General features: G+C 38.4%; 1 protein-coding gene across 1 annotated transcript in view; it reads right to left on the reverse strand.

The window, feature by feature from the left end:
- The window catches only part of LOC115757982 (prolow-density lipoprotein receptor-related protein 1), a 63,930-nt gene that overhangs the window by 28,509 nt on the left and 18,276 nt on the right, over positions 1-17,145 (reverse strand). The gene's annotated exons all lie outside the window — the stretch shown is intronic.

The raw sequence follows: 17,145 nt of genomic DNA on the forward strand, positions 1-17,145 counted from the left end.
TTTGCTTTAGCTTAATGTTTTGCCCCAGTGAAAAAGTTTTTCTATGCATTTCTTGCTCGCAAGTTTATGGCAAATATTTAAGTGCGAAGCGAGTTTTTGGTCTGCTTGTTTTCCAAATACGAAAAGTTGCATTAATGACAAGCCATGACGCTCAACACCTTTTGGCTACTTAAACTTTCTGAGCTTGTCCAAGAAATATATTAAATTTTAATAATAGCAATCGGGTGCAGAGGCAACTGACTACTGCATAGAATTATCTTGCATGCCAAGACATTTCCTTCTTGTTATTGTTGCTGTTGCTGCTGAGATGCTTGCCACTTGACACCAGACGATGGGAGGAGAAAGATGTTACTACTGCCGCTGCGGCTCCCGCTTCAATAGCCAGGCCAAGAATCCTTAAAAAGCCGTCAGGGCATGCAACTTTAATCTGCATATACTCGTATAAGATGGTGCTGCAAGGTGGGAGAAGGGACCGGCAAACAAAACTTTTATTCACAGCATAATTTTGCCGTCTGCAAACTTTAGCCTTCGTTTGCCGTCGGTTGTTACCGAGTTTTGGTTTGAGTTTTGCCTGTCAATAACTTAAAGCACTTGCTACATTCAGTCCCGCAATCCCAAAGTCCCCCAGACTTGCTCTGCCCGTAGGGCTTCCTGTGAAAATTTCCTTCATAAATGTTTATAAATACAATTTTTAGTCCGTTATCTTTGTTGCTGTTTTTGTTGCATCTGCATTTACGGCAAGTTTTGACATTTTGCGAGGGTCGTCTTTTAATTATAAAGTTATTTTTATTTGCTTTAAATATTTTATTAGAAGAACAAAAATTGTCGGTGGTTCGTTTCACGGTTCAAACCAGCTGCATAGTTCAGTTCATGAACCAGTGATTCAACATCCGTCAAACCAGGTTTGAGCTTGGTTTTTAAAACCTACTTTCAATATTTATGCTTTAATTTTTAATTCTTGATGGCCAATTATTGTTAAATTATTGCAAGCCCTTCGTATTTGTATTTTTGGCTAGAAAAATGCAATACGTTTTGGTGTCCGTAAAAATAGTTGCATTTTAAACCGAACAATTTTTTGGTTGGGTTTCGGTTCGGCTCTCAATAGACTGGTTTGGTTAAGTTTCGGATATTTAGGTATATTTCATTGTTTTCTTTTTTATTCTTATTTAAATTAAAGACACAGCCTAATTTGAGTACGTAACTCTTTAAGCTGCCCTTGCTTGTGCTATATCCAACATGTTGCGGTCTCATCAATCTTTCTCAGCTGACAATTTTTGTGGCTGTTGCTGCCACATGACTGCGCCCAAACACAAGCAACAAGACTTAAATGCTTTTTGCATTGATTTCAAAAACAGGAACAACGAAAACAAGGAAATAACGTTGATATCTAAGCAGAAAATTCATTTTACTTGCTTCGTGATGGCTTGAGAGTGCATGTCCGCAATGGGTTGGTGTTACTTTCGGGAGGGGCGTGTTCTGTCTGCGATTGTCATGTAGTACTACAATGCATTTGCGGCTATGCAAAACATTCAATCGATGATTTTCAGTCAATAGCTCACTTTTTGTTTTCCCAGCCCCGCCTCCTACCACACCTTAAATATAAGCATGTTCCGTGGCTGACATGCTCAATAAATATCTCATGCAGACGACATATGTAATTTTTGAGGGTTTGTCCTCTCGAGTTGAATCGCTTCATTGGCTCGTTTTGCTCTTTGTGTTTTGTTATCTGATAAGTTTGCGTCTGTGGTTAACCATCGCGTATACGCAATGTGTTGGCACAACTGTCTATGCCGCACACCTAAGACATATGTAGTACTAGATAAAGTGCATGTGTACATACATGTTCATATTAAGTATACGCCGCATTTGCACACAGTTAGCTGTCAATTAAAGTAGTTCGAGGCTTAGCTGGCAGTCAGGCAGACTGTTGCGCACAGCACACAAACGCCCTCTTTTTTTCTATCGCTCGTTGGCATCACATTCATTTCCTGCTTCCTAAATGTTGTATATGCGCCCAACTAATCCTCTTCTCAGCTCATTGTTGCCTGACTCAACTTGACTTGGCTTTGGCTTTATCTCAGCATCTCATAATTCTTGTGGGTCTTTAAGTGGCTTAAATACCAGGGTGAATATCTGGTGCAACTCTTCTGCACACTTAAATGGATTTACATGTCACCCTTTCTGATCGACTTTTGAAATTGTCTTGTCAATCCACAGAGCACATCCACCCCCAAGCCCACTCCCCCCTCTGACATCACCCATAGCATACTTTTGTGAGCCACAAAAATGCTTCAAATTATTGCGCAAAGCGTATGGGGGAGTGGTTTGGGGAATTTGGGGTAAAAAAAACTTTCGACTCTCGAACGCATATTTTAAGTGCCAAGTTTTGAATTGTGGGCGTCGAGTATGCCAAAATGTAAGGAAATTGTTGCAGCTACTGCTATTTGCCATTTGCTATTTTCCTGCAACTACTTCAAGCAATAAAACGAGGCAGCAGTCCGGACTCTAGACACCAGACACCAGACAGCGCAGACGGCGGTCGGGATTCCAGAGGAAGCAAAAAGAAGAAGCAGTAGCAGCAACAGCGTTCCAAGTAAATAAAAAATTATTGCAAAACTTTGTGCAATAAACGAAAAAGTAAGACATTCTCCAGAGTTGGCGTCGACGTCGGTGGCGAAGCATGAAAAACGCAGTAAAATAGTTACAGCCGCAACAACAACAACAACTACAATAGGAACAACTATTTGAGTACTGAAGTATTGCCAGTTGTACAGCATTTTTGGGTAGCCTCATACATTGTTGTGTAATCAACGAAGGTACCAAGCTACCCAGGCACCAAGGCACAACGTCAATAAGCCGCCTTTTGGATTTAAGGCGCAGTTAAGCGGCCTTCGCTCTCTGTGACGTGGCAGAGCAGGCCATAAGTTCAAGTGCCGGCAGGCAACACTTCCGTTTCCGTTACATTTTACGCACATAGTAACAGCGGCATGGCACGTGACAACAACGCACACCAAAAGCAAACCAACTTCACAATGGGCCCTAAAAAGATATTTGCGGAACTAAACAAATTAGCTGAATTGAAATATATATATGATATGAAATTGAAAATATGTGTTCCGTTCCAAATCTTAAGCCATTGCTTTAAAGGTCTGCGTGTATGATGGATATATTCCAATATGCTAGATTTTGAAACACGTAAAATTATAGCACAAATATTCAATAATGTACGTATGTGCTCTGATTATAGTAGAAGTCATATTTTGATGTATAAAAAGTATAAAATGTGCTAGAAATATGCGATTTGATATTATTTAGCATTTCAGTTTCTAAAGAGAATTATGTTAAGCAACAAATTGATGGCTATTCAATTATCTATTGATCGCTTCGAATTAATAATTAATTAAAATTATTAAAAATAAACCTTCTATAAAGATATGCATTTATTTGAAGTTATATATTCACTCTCTTTCAGTTATGGAGTCCGCAATGTTTTTCGGATGGCAAAAATATTAATATTTTCTGCATCTTTGACCGAATCCAGCCCACAGTGCTTTACACTAGCTACTAGCAGCAAAGTTATTAGAAGACGAAGCTGCTATCAAATCGCCATAAAAGTGAATGCCAAAGCTAAGTCGCAATTTAGGTGTACGGTCATGTCCCGCTCAGGCTGAGAGATGTGAAATGTCAGTCAGTTGTCAGTCAGTGCCTGGCTCAATTAGCTCCTAAATGACTGTGGGATGGGGCGGATGGTTCAAATGAAATATACGGAATGGGGAAGAGCGAATAATAGCGTATACGTTGCACTTAACCCTGCCCCCCATTTTCATTAGCTAAGTGCCAGCAGACGGGCCACAAATATTCGCCAGTGCTTGAGACTAAATTCAATTAGGACTCGCACAGAACCGATTTTAATTATTTTCATTTTATATAATTCCATTCTTCTTTTGTTGTATACCCTGGGCTCATCAAAGGTATGAAAGGGTATAATACAAATTTTCATATGTATGTAATAAGTATCTAATCTTGATCAAGTCGTAGAACGAGTTTATTTCAAATTATCTCAAAGATAATAAGAGCTCAACACCAAATGTACTATGAAAACTCTCGCATGCACAAAAAACATAATACTTGGATAGCTTTACCCGCTCCGCTCGAAACCATAAAACAAGTACTTGTTCGGCTTTGTTTATCTATGTATATTTTTGAAGGGTATCTCATAGTAGGACCCTCTCGAAACTCTTTTTTTTTTTAGACTACATTAAGTGCTTTATTGTATTTCAAGTGGCATAAATCACACGCACGCACAACATCTGACACAATGGGATAATTGGATGGAATTGAAATGAGCTGTTTGAAGATTTTATATGCAAGTCCAAATAGAGATGTTCCTCTTGAAACTGCTGGCTGCTGTTTGAAGAGCGCCAGCATCATAAGGGGGCAATGAGCTTTATGTTTTATGAAAGCGCTGAAGCAGATGCTCGAGTAATCACATTCAAATGCAATTGGAATGCGAAATGTGCAGAGTGTACACTCGTTAACAAGTTATGTGGGCGTTGAAACATTTATCATAGTTGGCAAACAAATTGTCAACATAACACTGCGCAGACCTTGGGGGCCAGTTGGCATCATTATAAAAATATTACCGCACAGCGAACAAAGGGAGCCAAACCAGGATAGCAGCTGGTATAATGGAGAAACGTGACCACAAGTGGCGCCAAGGCATTGAATAATGACGACTTGAAGCAACGCCAAGCTGGCCAATTGTGGCCCAAAAGTTTTTGGCGCCTCTCAGTAGCGCCACAAAGGATTGAGTCGAGGTGTTTGCCGCTTAGCCATAAAATCGGGCAGGTTTCGGGCGAGGGGTTCTGTCAGATACAAAAGCGTTGCAGCGTTTGTGTGTGGTAAACCGCAGAGTAACCACAGCTGCACTTGACAGGCCACTCACTTGGTAGATTCTGATGCTCTCTTCTGTCTCTCTCCACTTCTCCCACTGTCTGTCCATCTGTCTGTCTATATGTATGTTTGTCTGGCCGTCTGCAGGCAACACGCAGCAGCTTTAAAGCTCAGCCAACGCTGCTCATTAAAAACAACAGTCAGTTGACTCGTCCACCTGCCTGCCCTGACTTACTATCTCAGCGGAGTTGCTGCTTCTACTACCATGTTTGCTCAGCGCCAACAGCAGCAGCAGCAACAGCAGAAAAAAAGCGCACACAGAATCCACGTAATTGAATCACCCTCGAGAACATATTAAAACCATCCGAACAGACATCGCGCGCTCGCTTGGAGGAGAGCATTGTCTGACTCTACTGTGGCTTGTCCTTCAAACAAAATGACCGATACCCGGGCTTAACTGTCTCCTTCTTTCGTTTGTTTTAATATATACACTAACCCAAGCATACTTGTCAGTCACGAGGTTAGGAAAGGATATTCTGGAATATAATATCACTTTGAAATGAGATTTTAAGTCATCAGTCATTAGCATAGAAATGAAATATTAATTTTTATTTATACTATTATTGTTATTATTATTATTTTTTTTTTATATTTGTAATAATAATAATAATAATAATAATAATTTTTTCCTTGCGTTGTACGCGAAGGTTCGAGGTCGTGTGGCTGAAAGTTAATCTTTCGTTGTTCATCATTTTTGAATGTCTAGGCGATATCCAGACTCAGTTTTTAAGATATGTATATATGGTAAACTCTACTTGATACGAGATACATGGACAGCGAATGAGTGTTAAAAGGGGCAAAAAAAAAGTTGGTTAGAAAAGTGATGTCTTAAATTTTAGAAAACAAATTTAGCCCGTGCAAAGCCGGATAATAGCCGCAGTTTGTTAGAAAGCAAGTGAACTGTCAGTGTATCAATTTGTCGGTGCGGATGTGCTTTAAGTTTAGTTCTTGTTCTCTTACTTGTTTTGTAATTCAACAACATGTCGTTTGCCATTGTCGTTGTCCACGTTCTCAACGTAGCTGGCTGCAGCTGAACAGGTTCAGAAAGCCGCAACAAAGCCAAAGAAATCACGTCTGATAAATTTATATATAAATATATATATATATATATATACATATTTAGATATACATACATCTGTCTGTTTGTATGTCTATATATGTACTTGTGTCTTGTCTTGATTCCTGCGCTTGGCACTCTTATCATTTGTGCCCAGTGTCTGCACTGTAAACTGTGTGCTCTGAATGCAGTGGCAACGGCAGCAGCACAGCTGCCTCGCCCTGGACATGTGATGCACTGTGATGTGGGGAGGTGAGCTGGAGGGTGTGGAAAGGAGTGTATAGTATAGCCCAAAGGTTTAGGCACATTAAGCAAACTAGCAACTAGCTGCAACGTTCGCTTCTTCGGCTTTGTCATTTCGAAATGCAAGAAATTTGATTCCAGACGCTTGTTAAGCCGTTTGCCCTTGGCTTTTCCTTATGCCAATGCCGTTGCACGTTGCACATTGTACGTTGCACGTTCCCCTTGCCTTTGATTTTTTGCACGTTTCTCTGCCTGTTGTTGCCGTTGGATAGATCTGGCCCTAGCCTGTTACCTAGCTGGACCGCGTTCTGTGGTTGATTACAGCCGTGTATTGCAATTTTCTTGCGAGCGCTTCAATTGCATTTTTTTCTTCTCATTTCAGTATTCATTGCAATTGCAAAGCGTTTCCCACATTAAGATTCTACCTTTGTTGTATTTCACTTGCAAGTGCAAATGCAAAACTCATCCGGTGCACATTTTGTGCGAAAGGTTCAATGAAGCGCAGCACTTCTGCAAATCATTGCGGTACAACTCCAGACAGTCATTAGGGCCCAGACAGTTAGTTAATTATGATCGCAGCGGAGTTCATCTCTTAAGTTAAATCATAACTCTGATTCAACTTACAGATACAAGAAATGTTGCTAAAAATTAATAGTGATATGAAGATACTTTGAATATATTCTTAAATTTATCGTTTTGCTGGTCGGTTTGCTAATATAAACAAATTAAGTATAAGTTGCCGAGTTACTACTAGACTTCCTCTACAAAGACCTTTGTTTTAAAAATATAACAGATGTTCTGAAATTTTCTTGAGTTAATTGTTTATCTAAAGGCTAAGAATAAGTTATATTTAATTAAAAAGCAAATCTATGATAAACTCTTTAGGAACAACTAGGTCTTCATTTTAATCAGAATGCAGATAAGACTTGTTTATTAATAGGAAACAGATAAATATATATTAAAAAAGTTATATAGAATTTCATTTTGATAGGCCACTTTATGTTGTTAATAATAATGAAAACTTGGCGAATTATGTATTCAATTCAAAATATAGCTTAAAATAAATTTCCCGTAATGAATTTAAGGCCCAGTTTTGATTTCAATGAAGTATTACATGCACGAAGTTTTACGCCAGGCCCGACTCAATTCTTTATATTAATTATATTGAAAATATTTTAACCATATCCTATTACGCATTACGCTTGAGTAATTTTAACACTTCCTGTTCTTAATATTCTGACCATATGCTCAGCAACAGCTAACAAGAACAACAACAAGAAGTCCAAATCCTTTGGTCATTGCATCAAGCCGCTTTATGCCCTTGCCCCCAGTTCCTCTCCGCACACCGACAGCTTCTTGTGTTATTTATGAACTTTCAACGAGTTCGCCGCCCCCAAGACACAAGTTTCAACTTACGATAAGCGCACATGTATACACTTAAACACTCACATTCACATACTCATACTCGTATATCAAATGCCCACACGGGCAAATCAACACCTGCCAGGGGGTTAAAACTCTGAACCTGAGCTCGGACCCGTTGCCGAGCCAGAACCCATACCCACACACACACACACACTTATACACCTGAAGCACTCGCTGTAAACTAATCTGCTCAACTAATCTCATTGAAAATCAATCTAAAATAAATCGAACGATTGGACAAACATGCTCTACGTGCTGGACAAACCTGTGACTGCTCACATTATAATGTGATTTCAGCTGTAAATGTGCAATAATTTATTCAAATTCCCAAAAGTGTTGTGCGCTGCCAATACCTTTATCCCCCCATCTCACTGTATTCCAGCAGATAGCACATGCTATTAATATTTACGCACTCAACACACACACACACACACGCACATATATACGCATATATACACTTATATTTGTATCTATATCTTTTGGGCCAAGCCATTAACTTTTGAGCAGTCGTTTCTTGTTGGCCTGCAGTCGTTTTTAACTCACATCAGACAGCGTGGGTTGCTTTTGGGTCTTATGGAACTTTCAAAGTCGTTAACCGGCAGCAACAGAACCGTTTCAGTGTCTTTTCCCCGCCTTCCCAGCCGCTTTGGCTATCAATTGAGAAACTAGTTTAGACAGATTTCTTGGCAGCCGTTTACCTGCCTCGTTGAGCATCCAACCAAAAAAATAAATAAATAAATAAAATGCAGACCATTGAAAACTGTAACACAAATGTCGAGTGACAAGTTTTGTGCCCCTCCAAATGCATATTAAGAATTCGGCACATTGGGTGTGACATTTAATTTGGCTACTGAACTGGGCTTACCAAAAAGTTAATCAAAGTATAATCTAAATAAAGCAACAAAAAAAACAGATCACCTTCGATACGTCGAAGTTTGAATACCCTAATAGAATTACTGATGTACTGCTGAGAGTCTAGTAGGAACAGACAGACAGAGAAACATACTGATCAAGAATATATAAGAGACATCTGCTTCTTAGAAAAACCTCTATAAAAATTGAAAGAGATGTTTGCATAGCCTCATAGCTATTTATTTTGTATTGAATTTGGGGCACTTGAGGAATTTTTCGGTTAAACATAAGCAACGAGCACAGGAACAAAGCCATTCACTGTTCTTGATAGGCATTTTGTGATTGTGTTTCTTGGGCTATTTGTTTCGATGAGCGCAAATTAACCTTGACAGATTAGATGGAAACGATAGTCGGCCCATCGGCCCAATGTTTTGCAGTCAATCGCAAAATGTTTACAAGCTAATGTGTTTCTTTGCTTATATCCTGCAGCTGAAACCAGCAATAGAGTTTGCTCAGCTACAGAGCTAAGATATAAAACGATTTAAGGAGGAGGTAAATAAATTCAAGTTTAAAAACGAAAAAGTCAAAGGGCGACTCTTAGTCTCGTTTAATTAACAATATGAAAATAACCTAATATATAAATGACTAGAACTCTCTTCAGAAGTGTCCATCGGTATCTTTGAGTCGTACATCGCTCTTGATTTATACGAAACTATTTTCTAGAACAACACGCAACCTCTGGCCCACTGATTGACTTGCCTCTGGGGTTGTTTTTCATGCCTTGCCTTTTGATTATAAGCATTTAATTGGCATCACGATTCTGGGTTGACTTTAGTCATTTATACTGCAGTTTTATGAGCTTTAAGCACGTTCGTTCGCAGGAAGTTTATGACGCATGTAAATTGGGTCTAGCCGTTGCGGACAATCGAATCTCCGCCTAATTTGTGCGTCATTTTGGGGATTATGTTTTGCTTCACTTCCAATTTTTGATTTATTTGTTTTTGATTTTCTGCCAATGCTCACGTAATGATGACGTTTAAAGAATGGCATAGCAAAAGTATGATAATTCTTTTTATAAAATGAGAAAAAAATTGCCTTCCACTTTCTTTTTCATATAATAGTTCTTTCATATATAATTACAATTTTTTTCGCTGTATAAACGTCGCAGGACAATTTCTATTCGGTCTCTCTCGACTAGATCGTTCTTACTGGTTTTTTAGGTTTTTACTTTCCCTTTTCTTAATTTAATTTTAATTTCCAAGGTTGTTATTCGTAATTATTGTTTTTTTTTTTTTTGAGTTATTCATAAATGGTATTCCGTTTTTCTTGTTAATTAAACAAAAATTTGTATTTTTTTCTGTATTTTTATTGTGTTTTCTTCAACTTGTGCAAATTTATTCATTTTTCAAAATTTTGATGGTTTTTCTTAAACTTTTTCTTGTCTGTGCTGTTTACCCATTTGTGTTTACCTTATTTCTGTTGTTTAGTTACTCTATTTATTAATATTTTAATCATAAAATATTGTTTATGTAAGCCGCATAAAATATTAGGAAAATACAAAATAATTGGAAATAAATCATTCTAATCAACTGAGTTAATCTTAAATTGCCTTTACTCGCAGTTATTAAGAGGCAAACATACTCATGCTTATTACATTTCCCCGCTTTGAACAAACATCTCATAAATATTTATGTAGCAATTTGAGCTCATTGTAGCACCCCACATGGCCCACATATGACACATGGTAATGTCTATATTCCCCACTCGTCTGCTTATTGTCTCCCTCTTCATTTTGTTGCACCAGTTGCGACCTTCTTATCTTATGCTTATAACAAACTTGGAAGCATCGATTTCATATTGAATCGATTTCTGCTCCATTGATGGTTTGCCGCCTGCATAACTTTAGCCAGAAACGCGGCACAGCTGTGGAAAATTCTTGATGTTATTCAAAGTTCGATACCTTTCAGAAACATAAACATCAATGGGAACAACAGCTGGCAATAGGGAACACACTTAAGCCGATCAGCTCGTCGCACATCGAAAAACGCAATCAATGAATAAAACTCGGTAGCTACTTTTCATTTGGCTATTTGCTGCCATCGGAGCTTGCGGCTGAGCAGCTTCACGAGGCTTTGCTCAATGCGCACTCTTCAAAAATCCATTCAATATGCATTCGGTCCACTCAATTATGGGTGCTTGCCGCGAGTCTCAATTGAGCTTCAGCTTGTGGCAAACAAATGTATGCAACAAACAAAATTGTTGCCTGTGCTCAATATTGCTTTTATTTAATTGACGTTGTTTTTGTGCCTTTTTGTTGTTGCTTTTGCCGCATTCATTTGTTTATTGCTAGAAAATTGCGCATCTTGAAGATTTGCAGCTTGAGGGATTTTTGCGTTTACCGAATGATTTAGCAGCATTTGACAGGCACCCGGCGTGGGGCTATTAAACTGCCAAAGTGTTCCATCACTCAACAGAGGCAACAACAGCAAAAGCAACAACCATTTAATGGCAACAACAACAACGCTGTGGAAATGCTTTTCTTTATTTTTGTTTTTTTTTTTTTTGTTGACTTTGACCCCCTGTTTACTTATGCCTCAAATTACGGTTAAATTGTTTTTACGCAGCTTTGCCAGCGTAACTAAAGAAAGATCTATAAAAAATAACTTTGACGAATTTTCGTCTCCAGACAAATCCAGAAAAAAATGTTTCCCGAGGATAAACATTAAATTGGGTCAAAATGGGATGCTACATAGAAAATTTATAAATGCCAACAGAGCAATACCCTATAAATAAAGTATGTTAAATTAACAAAGGATATTTACGTAAATTAATATGACCTTTTTTTCAATAAAAGCACATTACTTTAAGTTTATGTTAATCATGAAATTTAAAAGCGATATGTTTATTTCTGATGTGATATTCAATGTCATATAAATGATATAAGTAGATTAATGCATCAGCAATTCCAGGAACACTTTCGTGTATGTCGTAAGAATTGTATTCAGTTTCTTGTTAATGTTAAAATTACCTTTTTAATATATATAAATATTTAAACATTATTAGGTATCTTTCAAATAGTTTTTTAGTTATTATTCAAGTTTTGTAATATCCCTTAAAGTTTTATGCAAAAATGATATATTCAAAATACTGTGCACAAAAAAATATACTTATGTATATTTCCACTTTTATATTTATCTTTTCTCATTTTTCATAGAAGAAATTTACTTACGTTCGAGAAATCTTTATGAATGAATAAGCACTCCACATTTCACATCATATCTAAGTAACTCGAGCAACTCTGGCGCACTGTTACAGCAACTACAATTTTAGCACATCATTTACTGAAACAGTTTTCAAAGTACGACCGCCGCATCACAAGCACATCTGACACCGCCCGCTTCCTTCCTGCCGCTTCAACCCACTGTCCAATTGCCAGGCCTGTTCCATGCTGTACACAGCCGCATTGTCTGGGCTGCCATCAATAATTTATGCATTCAACCATCAATCACTTTGTGCTGCTTAACGTTAAGAGAACTGTGAACTGAGTGCTGAGAATGGCTCGTAGTCGCCGCCGTCGTCGTCATAGAAGCAAAACAAACCCAAGTCCATTGGTCCACAGTCCGCAAGAAGCAAAGGCAAACCCAACTAAAATCAGTGAACTGTGGATGCGCAAAGAGTCTACCAGGCGGCGGTACAGGCGTAAATTGGTTCGCATTGGGGGATTTCGACAGTGCCTGCTGAAAGAGCAGAACAGACCAGACCAGACCCCGCCAGACCACGCTAGACCCGACCAGTAACTGAGCCAAGTAGACATTTCATTTCAATTGCCAGGCGCTGCGAAAATAATACGCCAAACTTTGAGGCACCGACCAGAAGAACGAAAGACGGATAAACCCACTGACGCACTGGGCGCATATTTTATGTATTTCACTTCATTATACACTTGCCGAGGATATTCTGACTTTCTCATTCGACCTGGCATAATGCACAGAAAGGCAGCCCCAGCACAAAGTGCATACATGTATATTAAAGCTGAAGAGTTAGATTTAATATGATCTGCTTGCTCGCTCGTTAATTATGCATGCTTTTTGCAGTAGGATATCAAATTAATCCACAAGCTACTTTCAAATTACATATGTAAAGATGTTAAGGCGCTGGCTGGATAGCTGTGCTTGCAGTATGAAACGGATTAAATACTATTTATTTCTTAAACTCAATCTAGCAGACTACAAAAATTAAATTTAAAAAAAATGTATATACATACTAGTCTCCCCTCTTGTTGAAGAAGTACATTTGTTCGGGTTTAGGCAAAATCGGCCCACTACCTACATATAGAATAGCATAGCAATAGCAGTAAAAACACTCAAGATATCTTGACAAAACTTGGCATTTATTAATTTCACTATGACACTAACATATGAGCAACATTTTTGTCCAAACCCAGTAATTTCGAGCTTCGTATTTCTCCAACCATATCTGAAAACCATATCAAATCGAACTAATTCATTATATGACTCCTATAGAAACAATCGATTGGAATTACAGTGTTTATATAAAAGCCGTTCAATGTAATAGGTTCACAAGTGTATTGAATCTTCGGGGCAACGAAAAAAGTCGTTCTTACTTGCTTTACTTATTTTTGGATACTTGGCTCGATTTCTCTGTACCAAATACAAAGTTCTGAGTGCCGTTTTCGCTGATGCGGCAATTTGCCTGATGCTCGCTGTTGTTGTTGCTGCTGCTGTCGTTGTTGTTGCAATTATTATTGTTGGCAAAGAAAAGTAACTTTTTCCTTGTGGCCTTGTGTAAATTTGTAAAATTGCTTCCTTATTTCATTTGGCAAATAAATTGAAAGCCGGCATATGCCATGTGAATGAGTGTGAGCGCCAATTTTTGAAGGCCATTCGCTGCGGCAGTTGGGGCAAATGTCTTTTGCGAATTTGATTTATGCGCGTGCCGTACAAATTGATTTGCAATTGCCAGGCGTCGACTCATAAACACATACAATATCGTCGGTTGTCATGACAGACCGGAACCGAAAACTAAGACCATGGGGAAAACACTGGTAACCGCTGGAGTTAACGGGAGAAAATAGCTAAGAGCTATGTGAGAGGTGCGTAGAAGTACCCTAGCGAAGCTATGCAAATGTGCCCGTTGAGGCGATATCAATGTGGGTCCCTGAACCAAGTCCCAGTCCCAAGTTTCTAATACTTTTGTGAGAGCCAAACAAGATGACGGCAAAGTTCACGCCCGCTGTGTAACCAGAGCAACAACAACACCAGCATTAACACAGAGCGAAAACAACAAAACACCATTTAAATTAGATTGAGTTTCTTTTCGTGTATTACTTTGTTGTAGCCTCGGGAGTTTTCCATGTTTACCAAGTCTTTTGGGTGGCTTCATTTACATATGTACTTAACACGTGTCGTTTTTTCTTGTATTATTTATTTCATTTCATTTTTTTCTTTGTGCCCCACTGATGTGGCAAAAAGAAGCATCTGAAGCAATTAGTTAATGAGAACAATCGCAAATGTTTCAAGCCAAATGCAAATGCACACCCAAATACAAACACAAATTTTTGGCTAGCTGCTGGATTCTGGAACCCGAATGAGATACGCTGTATGGGCACCCGGTTAAGGTATTTATAAGACTGTTGAAGACACTCGCTGCGCTCTTAATCAAATTACAGCTCTAATTAATTTCAATTGTTGCGAAGCCGGTTCCAGGCACTAAATGAACTTTACCCAAAAGTGAGACGATGGGCGCAGTTCGGACAAAAGGTAAACAAAACACACAGGTTTAACGCGAACCTTGATGTATCTTATTGAAAATAATGTGATAAATATTTTTGGTTAATTGTTAATTATATTTCACTTTTATTATTGCAAAATTTTGGCTTCTTAACCAAATTATAAATTTTACCAATTTACATTTATTATCAATATTTACATGATTTTCATTTAAGAATCACAATCCGGCTTTTTCGTCTCAGCGCGCTTTAGTAAAAAATAGTTTGGTCTCAGTTCGTCAGTTTGTTTATATATAGATAAAAAGAGAATGTTTTAAATAAATGCTTATAATAAGGCTCTGAATATGTTTATATATTTAACTTCTGAGTTCGTGCTCTGTTAAAATTTTTCTAAATTTTCGGTCTCTTTTATTCCACTGTTCGGGCATTAAGCAACGCCAGTCGCAAGTTCATTACAAACAATTGATTTGGCAGAACGGCGTAAAACTTGGCACAGGTTAGACAGAAGACGGGCCGCCAAGAAGGGGAGACGGCCAACAAGCAAATCGTAGACGCAGACGAATGGGGGCGTCGACGTCAGACGTCGTCGTGACGCCAACTCTCAGGGCAACCACATCGACGTCGTTGTCGACGTCAGCGTCTGCCCATGACCAGCGCAATGTGGTTGCAACTCTAGACAAAAAAGCCAAGTCAGCAAATGTGGCTACCTAACCAAACCAGAGAGCGCAGCAGCAGGAGAGGCAACAGTTCTGACAGGCTGACTGGCTTGTGGGTGTTGCGGTGGCTGCAATAGCTGCCGTGGGGCATTAATAATGAAAATATGCAGGCTGCTGCTGCTGATTGAAAATGAAAGGCAGAGCCAGCCAGGCAGCCTGGCAGCCTGGCAGCCAGGCAGCCCAGTCAAGCTCCTGGAGGCCGAAGGGAAGCAAAGGTACATGGGAAATCTTTTGAAAAAGGATTAACATTAAAATGTGTTTGTGTGCATGAAAAGTTGGGCTACTGGTTTGAGTAATGTGCGCACATAATGAGTAACAAAGCGCGCTAATGAAGTACTCAAGCTTCAGGCAATGTTCAACAGCCAACTCCAAGAGTTCTCCGTTCATAATGTTGCGCCAAAGTTTCATGCCAAAACTGGCCGGCGCCCGTGGACATGAGGCACAGGGCAAAGAAACCTAAAGACAACACAGCTCAGCATTGCTTTTAAATAAGCATAAACCAGCAAGACGGGCCAATTGCCAAAACGGAAGCAGGACAGACGCAAAAAAGAAGCCAAACAGAATAAAATTGAGGCATGCCGTAAACAAAACGAACCGTGCCGTGATGGTCGAATGTATCGAAGGAGGCCACGGAATAGAAAATGCAATTTTTATATAAATCGCCGCTATCTAAAACAAATATTTGCTGAGTATACATTCATATATGGCCAGCTGTTTACATTTCACATATAAAGTACTCTGAAAAGAAGTAAAAAATGGTAGCAGCATGCAGATGCACGACTAAAAAATACTCTGTATCCTAGTTTTCTTTATTTAAACAAATTTGGATTAAACAAAATTACAGGCTGCAGTTGCCTCTTTAGTTTCATAAGCGGGACCCGCAAACAATATTTTGTTTGATTAACTCATAAATGAATTTCTCAGACGAATCTGTTTTTTGGAACGTACAGACTATATAAAGGGTATAATGTTTTTGTGTATAATATTTTAAAGCGACCGCGATCACGACATTATCTTAAAAATGAGAAGCATGCATATATTCCGTAATGAAAGGGTCGAGTTGTTAAAATTGGTAAGTCTTGAATAATGAAACTAAGTTATATTCTTTATTATACATTACAAAATGGGTACATAAGGTTAGCATTATAGTCTTATATCTTTTCTTTGATTTTGCGAATAGTTGCTATCAAATCTGGGAGCTGTTAACCTCATGCAAATGAACATGAAGTGACAGCTATTCATGTCCACAACGATTCATTATTCTATTCTATTCTATACATAAATCAGAGCAGCCCAAACTGAATTATGAATACACATAGTCACACTCAAAATCGTAATATAAAATGCTAGAGCTAATCCCATGTTGAGTTTGTTGATTATATGATCATTTAAGCTACAACTTTGGCGCTGATTTGATTTACTTGTGGAGCTCACAGATGTGTTTATATATTATTTGTATAGTTATGTCTGGTTGACTGACTGCTCATAGCACTTAAGCTGATTTGATTTGCGCATTTGTTGTTATTGTTACGAACACACACAGACACACACACACACACACACACACACACACACACACACATATGCACACAAGCATCCAGAAGCAAACATTCGCTGTAGCTATTTCCAAAAGACCCGCGGCGTCTCTGGCGTATACGTAATTTGTTAAATAAAACGCAAGCTTGCGGTTATTTTGCTTTCTGCTGTCGTTAACTTTGTCTGCCATTGGGCCAATGCTATTGTAGCAATAATAACAATAGCAATAATAATAATAATAGCAACAATATGCGATGGCTAATAAATTTAATGTGCGGAAATTTAGCGCTCAATTAAGCCAGACATTTTTTGGTTGATTATATCGACGCTGGGTGTCTGAGAAATCTCCACGAAATACTTACATACATTAATATATTCAAAGTGTGCTTTGCTTACCTGTAAGACAAAAGAAAGAGAAGTGTGTGAGAACTTGACTGGGCTTAAACAAAATTATATCAAATTATTTTTCTAGTTGCATTTAGATTAAATGTGACAAGTTGATCAGAAAACGAAGTGAACGACTTTCAGACTAGTTAAACCAAAAAACCATAAAAGTATCGTTTACATTTACAGTTGAATTAAATGCTTACAACATTATTATTATAACTGATCAA

Source organism: Drosophila novamexicana, unplaced genomic scaffold (assembly GCF_003285875.2).
Source record: "Drosophila novamexicana strain 15010-1031.04,08,12 unplaced genomic scaffold, DnovRS2.1 tig00000121-arrow-pilon, whole genome shotgun sequence".
In the NCBI taxonomy this organism is placed as follows: Eukaryota; Metazoa; Arthropoda; class Insecta; order Diptera; family Drosophilidae; genus Drosophila; species Drosophila novamexicana.